We start from the raw sequence: 17,152 nt of genomic DNA, 5'->3' as shown, positions 1-17,152 counted from the left end.
TCAGTCATTCTATGCAAACTAACATGTCAGTAGAGGAGCAGTAGATGTTAATTTAATATGACATTCTCTTGCTAGCACATGTGACATTAACAGTTGCATGATATCCAAGACTTTAATATGTTTGGGCTACCTCAGTTTAAGCTCAAGATACTCAAGAAGCTTTTATTGTTGACTTTGGTAAGGGTAGCATTTACATTGGGTTTTCTTACTTTCTCATTAAGTCTTTCAAACAGTAATTTAACAAGTTCAGAACTATTTTTTAAAATTATTGTTCTTATTGTTATTACATTGAAAGTGTTTCATCAATAAAAAGTGATACTTTGGATTAAATAGATTATAAAATGTTTTTATTGTACTGATGATGACAGAATCATAGAAGGGTTTGGGTTGGGACTTCAGGACCATCTAAAAGGTTAAATATCAAAGATTATTCTCATTGCATTTATAATCACAAATCACAGGCACAAAACAATTTTGTGAATTTCCCCTCTTTTTAGGTGCTTGTCCATTTGGGGGAATTTGTACATGCACACACGTATTTATGTGTATAGATAAACATGTCTCCTACTTATCAAAGTTCTCTCAGAACAGAAAAAGTAAAATTAGATTTTTGTAAGCTGGAGTGATGTGCATGTTCTTATTTTCAATGTGTGGTAAAGTAATCCTTCAATTTTATTTCTTAACAGTATTCTGTAATATAAATAATCTAGTCTTTTCTTCTGCAGACTGTTTAATTCAGACAGGTTGAAGTTGCCTCCAAAGATTGGCGTCAAATTGAGGAAACCATTCATGTAGTAAATAAGATAATTTGTTTCTGCCCAAAAAGATTAAAATATAGATTTTTTTTTTTTAGCCCATATGATTTAACACATACAGTTCCTGCATCTCTATGATTCTGAATGCATTTTAAAATTAAGCACTTCTACATGGATTTTTTTTTTCATTTTCTGCAGTGTACTTTTAACTTGAATTTCTGGAATTTTGATTAATATAATCAGTAGAAAACTTTGTATCTTTCCTAGATATTGATAAGTGCTTATGTAATTTCAAAATGTGATGGGAAACTGATGCTCCTAATGAAAACAGAAGTTGTAAAAGCAAGAAGCAAGTGCTACAATTTGAGTATTGTTATATATATTGTTATATAAATGAGGGAAAGATGTGTTCTGACACCTGTTTTCTGTGCCATATTAAAGTCAGGGATGTATTTCTCTGTGCTTTTTTGTGCAATCATAAAAACTCTTGTGTTTTTAATTGTTCTTCACCCAGTCTTTCACAATATCAATCGTACTGCTTGTAGCAAAAATAATAACTATTAAGAAGGTTTATGAATTTTGGTGATTTTGGAGTTTTGTTTGCTTAGAAAGAAGAAAAAGGAGCTGGCAGCTGCTGAAAATTTGGCCTCTATTTTAATGTGGTGTGTGGGAGTTGCTCTTCTGCTGTAGTTGTTGGGCTCATTTCATGGAATCAGCCTTAGGGACTGATCTCCCCTTAGAAAATTAAATATTTGGATGGCTGAAGTCTGATCAGTCTGATCAACCCTAATTAAACTTTGAAAACACTTTTGAGTGTTGAGCATTTATGTTTCACCTTTGTAACCACCTGCAATGGCAACAAACTTCTCTTCAGGCATGAAGATCTGCTCAGCTGAGCCTTTGGCCCACTGTGATGGTCAGAATTGGTTCAGTGGCAGTACACTGCAGTTTTTAAGTGCTTCTCAGATTGTATTAAACTTTAAAGAAGTCAGTATTACATGTTATTAAACAATTCTGGACTGCCTTAACCATCAAAAACAAAGCAAGAAGGAAAAGTTTATTTTCTTTGTACTCTGAAGGCAAAATAATGTGTTGGCTAAACTTTCCACAGGAGCTTGGCTCCTTCATAATGCAATATTTAGTGTATAATGGCTCCTTATCTGTTTTTTTTTTTGGTACAAAATCCATTCTGGATTATTGGGCTCTACATAAATAAAGTTGTTTGCTTCTAAGGTTTTTTTTTTTTTTTTTGTGATGATGTTGGTACCCAACCAACACAACTTCTAGGGATTGGTCAGTTCCTGAATATGCAGGTCATTCTCTTCTTATGTGATGCATGTCTTTTGTACAGAAACCCTATTTCTCCAGACTCTCTGCCCACACAGTTTGTCCATAGATATTAATTTCTGAGTGTTTTTTAGCCTCAAGCTTTGACACTTTAATACTAAAAACCTATGTGAGCAGAAATTTGTGCTGCAGAAATGAAAACCAGAAAATAACCACAGAGAAAAATCACACTCAATAGAGCTGAAAGTTGAAACATCTCGAAGATTTCCATGTTAGAAATACTAAACTAATTGTTAAATAAGAACAAACACCAGATGAAGTTTTTCGGAGACTCAAAGATCATGTGGGAGATGACAATCTTGGTTTCTCCTTTCCCCCTCCACCCTTTTAGTGGGATTCACACTGTTCTGGCAAGTCCACTAACTCAGATTTTTGAAAAATAAATATTTCTGAACCTAGTACCTGAAATCATATCTCTGCTCTTAATTATTTATTTAGTTGACACTTGATTGTCCTAAAGTCATATAAAACACTATAAACACTCTCATTCCTCACTGTATATTACTTTGGTAGTTTTGAGTGACAAAACCATTTGGACCCTGTGGCTGTTACCATATCATGGTCTGAAAGGTAAAACAGAACATGATCATCTTTTTAATAGGAGCACTGTGTGATTCATAGGTGGTGAATATTTCATGCACTTTGCATTTGCCTTTGTGCAGGAGGGTAAATGGAAAGTAAATCCATGTGTATTTTAGACAGTAAAAAGGCATTACTTTGTTACATCATATAAACATGTAGATTTGATTCTCTCTTTACTCATGCTGTAAAAAGAAAGTTTTAAAGTGTTTAGCCATACCTGAAAATGTAAATGCCTGAGTCTAATGTAATGCTGAAAAAAAATTAAGATAAATGATACTGCATCCTTGCCACAAACTGCAGCTTGTACAAAATTCACTTTAGTTATTATACTGTGAATACGTGTGCTAAACCTCCTCTGTGTATGCACAATTTATGTTGAATGCAACATGAATCATTTTAATAGACCAAGCAAAAAGTCCCCAAAGTCAATTTTCAAATTATGAACCTTGGAACAGAATATAGCAACAATGAACAACAAATAGTTCAGATTTTACGCTGAACTACAAATGAACCATTAAAGGTACAGTATACTCATTCAGAAAAAACACTTTTTCCTTATCATCACAGTGGCTAAAAAGCATAACAAGAATATTTCTTAAAGGTCAGTTCTAAATTTTCTCTTTTTCTGTACCTTATTAAGAGGCACATTCATGAGAGCTGATGCCATGAAGGTTTTTGCATCTGTTGTGAGACTTGGATGATTCTGGTTGTTCTGGTTAGATTCTGCCTCTGATCTGCCTTGTAACCTTGAGAAAGACTGGGTTTAATGCTTTAAAATTCAGGAATCCATTCTGATTTACTGCTTAAAAAATGGCCTGGCTTCAGATGGGTTATTTGAATGGAAAACCTTTTCACTACCTGGTTTTAGCTGTTCAGTGTTACCAGGACACAGCAAAGGTGGTGGCAAAGGAGCACAGGTCTTTTAAAAGCTGGTAAGGAATTAAAATTCAACAGAAAGGAAGGAAGAGTGTCAGCTAAAACTTACAAGAGTTAAAAGCATATAAATGGTTTCTCATTGCCTCATCTACTTCATTGATGACATTTTTCATTGCTGGATACTTTAATTTATGAAATAATAATAGATTTAGTTTATCATATGGATGCTGTTGATTTTTTAAAATAAAATTCAGTATTTTTGCAGCCTTTTCACTTTTTTAAACTTGCCTCTGTCCTCCTAAAATTTCCTACTTAATCAAAGTTTTATGAATAAAAACCTGTGCTTTTTTTCTTGGCACATGCTTTTTCATGGGCCTGAGAGAATTAGTGAGTCATGCCTTGAAATGCTCTGTGGAACCTTGTGCAGTTCGGTGTTCTTTAGCTGGTCAATTTTGCTGTTTAGATTGGAGAAGACAGAATGAAGTAAAAAGGCTAAAAAATTGTGCTGAATGATGTCATGGGAGGGGAGAAAAGGGCTATTTTCAGTTAACTTTGTCAGGCATGTAGTTAAAAATAGAAATTGACAGTGGTCATGGCCTTTTCCAGAGAGAAGTACATTAGAAAAACAATCCAAAGTTCACAGCCATTGTGTCATGGTCAGTTCTGAAAATGTTCTGTAAGGTGCATCATGGCTGTGAATCTGTACCTGAAAATGTTGCAAGAACTGTAGGGTTCTGTAAATTATTTGACATAGTCTGTGGAGCACAGCATAGGAACCATGGGTTTCCCATGAAAACCTGGGTAGTTCTGACTGCTTTCAGCATTTATAAATTGTATAAAATGATTTATAAAATCTGTTATGGAAGTTTAGATGGTTTCTAATTGAAAATTACCTTTCTATAATTTCTAGAGAATTTGCCTTTGCATTTAGTCTGAGTCTTTGTAAGTCACTTTTTGATTATTGCATCATTTAAGATGCTATTTTAAGCATCTCTGAAAACTGCTGTAAATTTTTGGAAGTTAACATTTCTTCCAGAGCAAAAAATAAAATCTGTTACAGATTTCCTTGAAAAATTCTTTTTTTTTGTGTATTTCTTAAAAGTTGCAAGCCTACTATTAGAGTAGTAAAAAACCAAAAACCAAAACCAAAAAAAAAACCCAAAACAAACAAACAAACAAAAAAACCCCAAACAAACAAACAAAAAAAAAAAGCAAACCTTCATTTGTACTTCAGTATTTTATCTTTCAGTGTGGCAGAAGAGCACAGCATGTTGCCATGGGGTGTTCATGGATCAAATTGCATCTCAATGGAACTTGATGTATTTTGGTAGGACTGGGTTCCAGCTCCTTAGATTTACACTACTGCAGGTTATTGGTGAACATTTGTAGCTCTGCAGGTGAAGGTGCTTGTACATGATCTCAAAACTTACTCTCTCTTTTTACTGTGTGAGGCTCAGTTATGCACTTGGTCCTCCCTGCAGTTACTGAGACCCAAACCAAAGACATTTTAGGGTGAGGCAGTCGCTGTTGGAGACCTAAAACCTGACTTTGAATTATTTCAGGGCTTTTAGTCAGGATTCTTTATGGAGCAGATGTGATAAATTATCTGCATTTGATACACAGATTTGGCAGAAACTCTGCCTCTTTGTTTTTTAATTTTTTTTTTAAATTTATTAACCCCTGTGAAATTTTCAAGTGACTTTAAGCAGCCACCATAAATAAGAAACACATTGCTGAAATGTTAATAATGTTTCCTCCTCCCCTTGGTCCTTTTCTCTATGTAGTAGAACCTGAAATCCAGAGTATTGTCATCTTTAAGCAAAACCTTTTTCTTGTTGCAGGAAAGATAATCCAGTATCTCATGGTCTTGCAGGTCAGAACATTATTATCAGACTCAATAAAATTTTATACAGATGGAGAAAAAGTTTCTGGATTTCTACTAATCCAGAAATCTCCAAACTCAACTAATTTTATGATGCCAAGGCAAGAAATATGTTTTGGTGTTTCTGTTTTGACTTCTTGCCTCCCATTCAGGTTACTGACTGTATGTCAGTGACCCACAGAGATCTAACCGAGGTAGCTAAAATACCACATTGTGCACTCACCTAAATTCTAGGAGACAGCCTGAGCATCACAGAGTGTGAAATTTATGCTGGTGAAGAGGGAGTATGGATCAGCAACACATTGATTTTAGCCAAGAATCAAATCAGCAGTAAGATCAGAGAGGGGGCCCTGTGGTTTCATCCAGACTCTGATCCACTTCATCATTCTACTCCCAAATGCTTGAGGAGCCCCTCCAAATGCTGGAGAGGTGAGGAAAGAGATTTACTACAAAAGAAAATGACAGAAGAAGTGGAAAATGCTTTTTTCTTTTTTCCCTGTAGATTATGAGATGTAAAAGTTATGAAAATGATGTGTATGTATGGAAAGATCTTATTTATATTCTACAAGAGTAACAGTTGTTCCAATATAATGGCACCCCCCTTTATTCCTCAGCATCATGCATTTTCTTCATTTTGTGATATATTATGTGGCTTTTTGGTGTAACTACACATTTAGATCCTATTGAATAGAATTTATGTGTTGCCTTATGGAAAACTTGTTTCATAATTCATTAATTATTTACTATTACTTGACCTTACAGTACATGAAAAAACCTATCCCATAACTGTAATTTCAGTTCTCTCTAGTGTGAAATCAATCACATTCCACGTCTTTTATATTATTTAAAATGTGAATCATGAAATGTTCCTGTGGATTTCTCCCAGGTTAAATTTCAAACCTGAGTGTGTGGGAGATGTGCAGGCTGTCCCCTGCAGACCTGGGCCAAGCCCTGGTTGCATTGCAAATATTGCAAAACCCTTTGCAGTGGGTGAGCTGTCCCTTCTCATCAGTGGAACTGGGGCTGGCAAAAACCAGGAGTATTTTATAAAGATCTACTTCACAGGATTTCTGTTTGCTTTGTGTAGAATATTTAGATAAGGACATAGCTTTTACCTGGTACCTCCCTATCCCCAGAACCCAAATTGTGCCAATAATGTTACTGAACCAGCTTGATGAGTGCAGTTTGCAGTGCTGGGGAGCTCCTGGACAGCCGGGCAATGCTGAGCCCACTTCTGATATTTGTTATATTTACCTTACCCTGTGCTGTGTGGGGAAGGTGATGGGTGTTGTGTTTCAATTAAAGTTCAGGAACATTTGGGGAATGTTGTGGGAAGCAGCCTGGTGCGCTCAGGAAAGTGATGGAAGTTCTCTTAGTGATGCTGAGATACATTTTCTGATTTCTTTGACAGTAATTTCTGAAAATACATGAGCAGATAAAAGGAGTAATCAGTTATGCATTTGAGATTTGGAGGTTACTTTTTTTTCCTGAAAATCTGCAGGAGAAGTATTATCAAACCCAAGAATTTTTAAATTGTATTTTAAGTAGTAGATACATTTGTGGAACAAATTACATTTGTACCTCAGCCTGCAGGAGCACAGAAGAGTAAGATTTCTGTCCTTGACAAAAAAATCTTGCCTCTTATTATTAATTGTTCCTCCTTTTGCCTTTATGCCCATATTTTTTTGCTCTATGAGACAGTTTATCAACAAAAGATGCCTTTTCTCCATTTTTCTTTCAGTAGTTAAATGCCAAATGTTCTAAGTTCTAAAACATGTCCAGATTGCCAGATTGTATCTTATGCAAACCCTATTTTAGAAACATATCTATAATCGTATTCCAGCTATTCATGTATATGCTTTTATGAATCTCAGATGTAATTGACAGTATTTCATTTTACTTAAGTAACAAAGGCTTTGTAAGTATAGCTTTTCCTGATACCTGAGCAGAGTTAGGAAAAAATTCAGAGTACATGTAATATTACACAAGGAAATAAAGTTAATTTTCTTGAAATATACAGTAGGGTATATAAATGGACTTCGGGAAAAAATAGTGGAATGAAAAGTCTAATGCTATTTTCCTAAGCCACATTTGCTAAATGCAGACTTTTGCAAGGTCAGCAGTTATACTGGAGTTGAGGAGAAATGGCTTCAGTGGCTTTAACTTTACCAGTGCCCTTGATGAGGTGCAGAGTTGTCAGTATTCTCGTAAAATTCCTCAGTGATGGCTTCTTCTGTTCTCTTTATTTCCTTAAGTGAACATCTGTCTAATTGTTCACCTCCATTGCTTTAGTGCTTTCCTCATGCTTTCTCTGTTTCCAGACAATAAACTTTATTTTCTTCATAAGAATTCAGTCTACGCAAGGGTATTAGGCAGCTTGTTTGCACCTTTTAATTTCTGGAAGTTTTCCAGAAGGGCTTTTTGCTGTAGTTCCAATGGGTTCATCAGTGAATCATGTAACATAATGCAGCATTGTGTTTGGGTTTTTATCCGTTACCTTCTGTTTATAAACATCTGCTTGGAAATTTTCTTTTTGAATTTTTTTTTTTTTAATATGTTTTACATTTTTGCATGTGGCATATGGGTAAGATACACAGTACCTGCTATTTATTCAGGTGTTCAGGCAGGTACAGCCAGTATTTACCTTAACATTTGGGAAAAGCCTAAGCTACTTGCTTAAACCCCAAAATTGCAAGGTAGAATATGTGCTGGTTATTTAGCTGTGCAACAATATCTGTTAAATTAAAAGCAATTTAATAACTGAATGACTACATTACAACTTGGCATTAACCCTTATGGTTGCAGGATTGCAGAAGGCATCTAAAAAGTCTCTCTGTCCAGTGGAGAGAGAGCTGCTCACAAACCTAGCACCCTGCTTCTCTTGTGTTCAGTTCTTTGTGCTCAGGGATTTTTCTTCCTTTAGAAAGGGGAAAGGCAGTGTTTTTTTTTTGTTTTTTTATTTTTTTTTTTTTAATTTTTGTTTTCCTCTTATCTGGAAAGTATTTGTATTAATCTCTCACACCTTTTCTTCAGGCAAATACTTAAAGCTGGAAGTAGGTGGTTTTTATGCTTTCCCTGCTGCTTTATTTTTTGTCCTAGCACCACTTGCTTGATTTTATGTACAAATACCTGTGCAAATATAATTTTTAAGGCATATTCTTCATCCTCCTGACCATATTGTTCATACCCAAGTTGTATTTAGGAAAAAAGTGTTTTAGTAAGTTTAATGATGAGAGGCTGTCCTCTCTCCCTCTATATTGTTGCATGAGACAATTATTTTCTGGATTACTTTTGCTATCTTGAGATCAAAATTTTACCAGAAAATTAATGTATATTTAGTAAATGAAAATTTCAAAGCTTTTCATGTTGATGGTGCTTAAAAATAAGACACTTGATTGTGAACTTTTTTCACATTTACACTAAAGCCATTTTAAACTTTTTTAATTATGGGATGTGGGCTTCTGACCCCTCCTGTCTGAGGCTGCCCCATTGTGCATCTGTAAAATACACAGTCTGGATTTTGATCTCAGCTTTTCAGACAACCTTGGAATTACCTTACCTGTTTAATGAGGTGTTTGGTTTTATATCAGTGATTCCCGAGATGGGCCACCTTTGCACACAAGTTTAATTTCAGCCTTTGTGTTTGTTCTGTTCATATTTTCTTTGTTACACCATACTTCTTTAGAAGGAAAGTAGAGAAAAGCTTCCTCCTTTAGTGACCACAGATCAGGTGGCAGAAGGGCAGGTTTCCATATTCTGGTGCTGGTATTTTCCTGTGCGTGCAGAAAGACTTCACATTTTTGTTCAAGTCTATATTGTGTATATTGAGTGTATATTAAGGAGCTGATCCTGCCAACCCTTGTACAAGAAATCTTTACTAATGTGATTCAGTCCTTTTATTTCACTTTCTAAAATTACATACATATCAATGTGACCATTTTCAATGCATCTCTTAGCTTGGAAATGTGAACAGCTGGGGAAACAAAAGAGTTTGTGTATGTGTTTATTTCTTTGAGCATACTGTTCTGTAAGTTATCAATGTTATATTGTTTAAATCTAGGAAATTGTAACCATGAACTGCCAATTAAAATGGCTTAAATAGCTAATTATTCATATCTTTGTCTCATATATTTATTTCTACTTACGTTGAAGCATCCTGACATTATTCATAAGTACAGAAGTAGTGACTTTTAACCATATTGATCTTTTTCCCCCTAATATTAAGAGTGGGGGGAAAGGACTGTACCTTAAATCCCTTGGCAAGCTTTGGCACCCTCCCAGAGAGCTGCAGTGCATTTTTTAAACCTGCAGACGTCACTATTCTGCCAATTAATTGTGCTGCACGCGCTGCTCCACCGCGCTCAGCGCGCAGCGGGAGCGCGCACGGCTCCGCCTCGCAGTTACAGCACTTGGGTTTTAATCTGAAACAATTTCATCAGGTTTATTTCAATATTCTTACTTCGTTTTCAGTGTTCCACCAAAGGAAAAAGCATGCTTTCCTTTCCAGCTTGTAGGAGCCGTGTCCTAAGAGTTGTCTTTAATTATTAGTTATTGTTGTTTCAATACGGATTTATGAACTACTTATTTTGTGTCATTTAAAATACCATTTTTAAGCAACATTTTTCAATCTGAACACAGCTTCCAGGAGGGCAAGCTGCCCAGAACATCAGTGATCTCACAGTTATTACTTTGTGTCATATATAATCTTGTTTTTTCCTGCAACAAATAAATCTTTGGGCCTCCCTGCAAAAAACATTTGTGGTTACAGTATAATAAAAATAAACCGTTTGTCGTGACTGCAGCTGACATTTATCAGCCTATTTGTGGGTGCTCTTTCTCTCTCTGTATAATACGGAACATAATTTGTCACTTTGTAAATACATTCCAGCCTAAATCCCTGCCAGCATCTGTTAGTGTTTGAAGGATTAATGCACTGCACAGTGCATGTCTGCACTTTCAGGCAACAACGTAGCTTATGGTTATGGATCATGAGAGAACAGGGAAAAAGGGTTCATTTTGTATTTACTTAAACATTGTTGCCCTTTTGACCATCATGCTTTTCTCCTCGTGTTTGTCGTCTGGAGGGGGGATGCTGCCTTCCCTTCCCTCTGTGTGGAATCCTGCTGGAAGTTCTGTACACCACTGTGTGTGGAGCTGTACATGTAAGATAACACCTCTTTAATTTTATGGGTAATTAACAATGGTAATAATGTATAGCAATAGGGATGTTACTGGCTTAGTCCATTTAGAAATTCTCCTTTTTCCCCCAGTTTCTGCCATTTCCAACAAATCCATCACCTTATTGCCTCCTACATTGCTTCCTTCTCAGCAACCCATAAACTGGGTTTATTTAATCTTAAAAACTTCAAATAGAGGGAGTTTTTAAAAGGAAAAAAGCCTGTAGCTTCTAAATTACCCCGGTGCTGTTTGCCTTGTTGCTCTCTTTGAAAATGCTTTCTGCTATCACTTGGGATGGTACAGAATGAAAGGAATTGAAAGCATCTGAATAGGAGGCTCTCCACAGCTGAGATTCTGTTACATGTTCCCAGGCTCCCTTGATCATTCTCTAAACAAGGAGATATGTTTATTAGAATGGTAAACCATACACATGTTGTTATATATTGCCAAGATTATTTGAGATTCCCCAAGATAAATTCAAATGAGCTTTACAGGAATGGGTGTTTGGAGAGGGAAAGAAGTGATCTATATGCAGGGAAAGAAAAAAGAAATCCAGCTAAAAGTAGGCTCCCAAGTAATTACCCACAGTTCATGTGCATTAAGAGCTAAACAAATTCCTAGTGCCAAAATCTACAGTAGATTTTTCTTTAAATGCATGTAATTTCTTGTTATTGAAGCAAATGTGTCCTGTGTGCAATGGAACCATGTGCATCCAGAAAATATCAGGGCATTTGGAGCCTAATTCTGAAATTATAGTCCAGCAGTTTTTGTATGTTTTTGTTCTCTCTGGTTATGGAATAAATAATATTACAAATATCCTTAGGAGAATGACTTCTTTTGCTCTTTCTAAGCATGATTTAGGATTGCTGGAGCATAGTTTACTTCACTGAAGATATTAATTTCATAAAGAAATGCAGATGTTTTCCCTTTTTTCCTTTATAATTATCTTCAGAAGATATGAAAGGCCAAATTTACAGAGATACTGATCTAAGAGTTAACTAATGTAAAGATTATGAAATAACAGTATTGCTTATTGTAGTGGTAAGTGGTATTTATTACAGAAGATTTATTAAAAAAGGATATTAAAATCTGAAAAATGAAGCAACCACAAAGAAAGGAATGAGTGCATGTGTAGACATTTGCTAATAGAAAGAGATAAAGTTCTAAAACTATTGGGAAATTTAAAATGGTGATTGCATGATAAATCAAATATACAAACTGTACCTGGAGACTTGAGTCCTGTTTTTGTATTTGGATTTTAAATTATAGGTAAATGAAATATTTGGATGAAGGAAAAATATTGCTGTGGACAGTGATTTGTTTAAGTGTGAGGACCAAATGCCAGGTTGGTGTATGCCATCCTCAGAAGCTGAACTCCTTCCTGTCAGGCCATCTTCATCACTTTTCCACATCTCTCACCTTTGCAGTTTCAGGCTTTTTTGGCTCAGAATTCCAGGCAATTGCAACTTTTAGACATTAGTTTGCAGGACAATCCTACAACAGCTTGAGGGCTTCAGGTTTTTCTGAAGAGGTCTCTCAGTTGTAGATGATGCCAGAAAGATAAACAGTGTTCTCTGCCAAACATCCCGAATTGTTCTGGAGAAGGGATAGAGACAAAGAAAACAATGATACTAATAATTTATTCTTCATGACAAAGTGTTGGTCCAAGGCTGATCAGTAATCTGAGCAGTCTGCAGGCTCACACTGACCCGTTAAATCTTGGTCTGTGTGCTGTTCTCTTGACTTGGATGAAGGCAACCCCTGCAGGAATTCCATTTTTGTGAAAATCAGGAAGATCTAGTTACTTAAGCAGGAAGAACCAAGCTTTACAGATGAATTTTTGGGAGGGGTCACCCACAGCATCAGACTATGACAGGACTGAGCAAGAAGAAGAATAATTGAAAAATTTATACCACTAAATTACAAGCAGAATACAGCTAAAACAAACACATCACGAAATAGTGAAACCAAGTATTGCTAATATTTTTTTTTTCCTAATGAAAGAATGGAAATCCTTTTCATCTCTGCTTTTTATGAAGAATCAAGTTAGTCCCAGCTGTTTCCTTGTACATCTCATAAATGGGTTAGTAAAGTGGTTAATATTTGGGAAATTGATTTGTGTTGTCTTGCATAAAGTTAGTGGAAATTTGAAAGTACTGCACAAATACTGCTGATACTGGGGGGAAGAGTGGGGGGGAAACTAGCAAAATGGGTGTAAGAATGTTCCACCACAAGGTCTTCTAAGGAACTTTTTTGATGAATCCCAAAGGTAGCAGAAGAACACGTCATTAGAGCATCTTCCAGAGGTGCTGGACTGCTCTAAAAGCAGTGGATGCATCCATCCCCATCAGCTCCCAGGAGCTGCAGAGCATTCAGGGCACACAACCAGCTGAAGCTGCCATTGCATAAATACAGTTTTGCATGAAGTACCAAATGTTGACTACATTAGGGACAATAATATTTGCAGTCCTAATCCTGAGTGAAAGCCTTTTTCCCCATTAGGTACCCCCATAAATAGTGCATGGCACTGGCTATTGACTGTCATAAGCTATGTGTCAAATTGTCAGATGTGCTTCTAAAACATCCCCTGCTCCATCCTCAATGTGAAAATATGAGTTTATGTGGGCATGGCTTGTCATATGCTGAGATTTTGTTATTTGTTTACCTATTTTCAGATAATTCCACAGATTTTTTCATCAGCTTTGATGTAAAATGCTTTTTTTTTCACCCAAGATTTTCTTTCTCAGACAGCCTGTCAGAACTATCTGCACTCCAAGACGTTGTCATGAAGATTTTTCTGTATTAAATTAAACCACTTTTTACCAATTGATTGTACTTTCAGTTCCTCAAAGTCAGATATTCCTGTTATTGTGCCAAGTATTCAGTTTTGAGTTAAGGACTTTTAAACATTGAAGATGTACACACACTATTTTCTGAGAGTAAAATTATCCAGTAAATTGTGTAGTGTCCACTCTGGTACATTTTAAGTAGGCCCTCACAAAATGACTTGTACTTACATAAGATACAGAGGCTACAGCATATTTATTAAGACTCTTCAACTCTGTATGAAACTGGAGCAGTCAGAAGTAATGGTGTCTGCTGAAAGATTCTTTATCATATGAATTTACTTTTAGTCATCTATTATTTATTTCAGCTATTTTATATGCCATTATAATAAATATTATGACAGAGAAAGCTTTTATGCTTCAACTTATTGTACTGCTCTTCACTTCCTTGCAATCCTTCAGGAAAATGTAGCTATGCTTTACCTATATTTAACGTAAATCATCACTTACATTTGAATGAAAAATTCACTATGAAAAAAGGCTCCTTCTTCAATACCAAGACACAAATGCACAATCATGTTTACTGCCAAACTACTCTACCATGCAGTGTTCATTTTTAAACAATTTTTAGGCTGTAAAGTGAATGCATTGCATATAGTGAAATAGCTGGCTTTCTGGGGGTTTTCACTTTTGTGTTACTTTCTGGCTCAATAAGCATTTTTCTAGCATGAGTGCAAAGTAGAGCCAATTGCACTTAAGCATTTTTAATATTTTTTCTCCAATAGGGAGCAGCTTACATACAAAACCGAATAAGCTGTTTTCTGGGGCTGTATAGAGTAATGAAACTTACCTGGAAATATTGATGAAAGGCTTTTAGAACTGAGTGTGAAACATGAAATGCAAGACAAATTTTTTTTTCTTTGGACTTTTCAAAGTGTTATTGTGTTGGCTTTAGAAGAGGACTTATTTGGAACTGGAGATTGATTTGCCTTTGGCTGTTTCTTCAAAGGCACCACGCTGATGCCTGGACGTTGTCAGCCTTGAGCTGCTTGTTGGGCTTCATGAAATACAAATACCCCATCCCAAACTCGAACCTCTCAGCTGGCTCTGGCTGACCTGGATTTCTCAGGTTCAGCGGACAGCAGAAGTGTGCTGTCCCCTTGTGTGTGTTCTCCTTTGCAGAGCTGGTCTGGCTCTAGTCCTGAAGGGGTTTTGGGTGCAGGTGGGACTTTTGTGCTGGGTATCTGCAGCAAGGACAGCAGTTCATTTTGCACAGCTTTTCAAAGGCACCACGTAGTTAGGAGCCTGTGGTTTAGAAGAGAGCTCTTTAAATTATTCTACACTCATTTCAGTATCTACTTTCTCCTTAAATGATGTAATTGAAAATAAAGTAGTAGAGGGAACATTAATACTTTTTGTCAATTTAATTTTGAAAATTCTGGAGTTTCCTGCCTTAGTGTATTGATTTGGTGATGGCAGTTTAAAGACTGCCTCCTGTATTTGGGAAGGTGGCAAGTCTCATTTAAGGTTTCACGACATAAAATGAGGCATAATTCAGTACTGAAAACATGTGAAGTAGTGAGAGACATCAGCATAATACAATTATGACACATTAGATCAGGATTTGCAGCATACCATTACCAATCAGTTCTGACTGCAGAGAACAATTACAGTTAAGATGCCTTTTAGCAAAAATGATTTTTAGTTTTATTTTTTATTAAAACCCTCTATGCTCTTGTATACATATCACAATATGTGACACCTAGGCTTCTAGAGAAAGAGAGAAAACATTATAACAGAGGTAATTCTGAGCTACTGTAAGAAAACAAACATAAAACCTTTTACTTGTCATTTATGGAGATATTCTTACATTATTAAGAACATACCTTGCAAGTATGTACCTTTAGTCATAGGTTTTTTAAAAAGAGGTATTGTGATATAAGTAACAGTGGGAAAATTTGAATAAAAAAGAATTGATACTAAAGGTTTAGCATTTCACAGTCTCAAACTGCAGTAGGAATTGGTGGTCTACAGAAAACCTCTCTGGGGTGAGAGGTGCTGAATTCTCAGTTGAGGGGAGAATCTGAAATACAAAAGTTGGGGAACTTGCCTAAACTCATGGTCCATTAAACTGATTTCTTCCCCAGTTATGCTTGGAGAAAACACTCACACCTGGCTTCTTGAGTGCCTTCAGAAGCGGAGGTGTCAGGTTCTGAGTGCTTTGGATGTCCCATGCTCCAGTTTTTCCTGTGAGGAAAACAGAGTTAATGTATTTGTCTGTGCTCAGTATGTGCCTTCTGTGTATGTGAAGGAGACACTGGCTGCAACCATCAAGGTTTTAAACAGCAAAAGCAGGGAAAAAGTTCAACAAAATATTATGATTTTTAAATTTCTGATTTTTATGTTTTCAATATATTAATCCCCAAATCAAGCCAATCTGAGTCTTCTTACCTTCTATTTCAGAAAGTATTTTGAAGGCTTCATACTTTCTTTTTTACTTCTGGACTTGAAGTGCAGACACCTTTTCTGTTCTTGGTACTCAGCAGCAGAAGCCTAATGTGTGACACCAAGAGGAAAAGCATTACCTGAGTGATGTTGTGTGGACTTGAATCCTTGTCCCCAAGAGGACAGTGGCTGGCAGCTTGTGGTCTAGTCTGTTGAACTACTTGATTATTATGTTTTTTGACCTCCCTATGTCCCTGTATTTGTATCATTCTTGTCCTTTTACCCTTGGGAGAGATGGGAGAATGTTTCAACTGAGGAAAGCAGAGGCAAAGTAAACCCAACTATGCACATGACTTCTGTAGTGAGTAAACAGCTTTGAACTGCAGAGAAGAGAAATTGTTCTGCAGTTCTCTTGCATAATGCAAGGCAGCATCATCTTTCTCAAGTCTCTGACCATCAAACAGAAGAAAATATTTACCCAGTGGGGCAAAATGAATTCCAGAATGATTTGCATCTTGTGGGGGTAAAAAACTCTCTGTAGCAAAGCTTGGTTTAGCATTTTCCAACTCCAGCAATTGACGCTTCCTATGGAGACTGAACCTGTTGAAATTTTAGTTGTATTTATTTTGCTGTCCTGATAAGTCTGGCTGGAATGGGACAAGAGGAATTGGAGTGATGATATTCTGTTTAAACCAAACCTGTAAGGTAGCTGTAGCAGGCAGAATGGGTACTAGCAAAATAGAAAACAGATGTAGGGAGAAAAGTGCCAGGTGTAATGAAATGGGGAAATCAGATGGATCACTTGAGCCTGGGAGACAATGGGAGCCTCTTCCTGGCTTCCTTCTGTGCTGACTTGTGTGCTGCTGTCCTTTCATTCCTCCAGCACTGCTCGTGGTGTAACCTGGTAATCCCAGCAGATCCCTGGTGCAACCACCAGCTGCTTGGTTCTGTGATGACTTTAGTGTTGTGATGAAAATAGGGACACATCTTTTGGTTCATTTTGTTCTGAGATTTAGTTTGAAAATACCTGGAAACAGGGATCTTAAAGCTGAAAATTGTGTTTTGGGATAGTGGGTCCTCTCCTAGGTGAAAAGCTGGTTTTAGGTGTATACAGAATTTCTTTGGAAGACACAGAATCACAGAATGGTTTGGGTTGGGCCTTAAAGCCCATCTTGTTCCAACCCCCTGCCATGAGCAGGGGCACCTTCCACTATCCAAGGTTGCTCCCAGCCACATCCAGCCTGGCCTTGGACCCTTCCAGGGATGGGGAGTCCCCAACTTCTCTGGGCAACCTGTGCCAG

The 17,152-nt window shown here is 36.6% G+C and overlaps 1 protein-coding gene across 1 annotated transcript in view; it reads left to right on the top strand.

Moving 5' to 3' along the window:
- Window positions 1-17,152, top strand: part of WWOX (WW domain containing oxidoreductase) — a 471,393-nt gene that overhangs the window by 76,419 nt on the left and 377,822 nt on the right. The window lies entirely within an intron of this gene.

Source organism: Pyrgilauda ruficollis, unplaced genomic scaffold (assembly GCF_017590135.1).
Source record: "Pyrgilauda ruficollis isolate IOZ18807 unplaced genomic scaffold, ASM1759013v1 scaffold13, whole genome shotgun sequence".
Lineage (NCBI taxonomy): Eukaryota > Metazoa > Chordata > Aves > Passeriformes > Passeridae > Pyrgilauda > Pyrgilauda ruficollis.
This window is presented reverse-complemented; position numbering and strand designations above follow the sequence as displayed.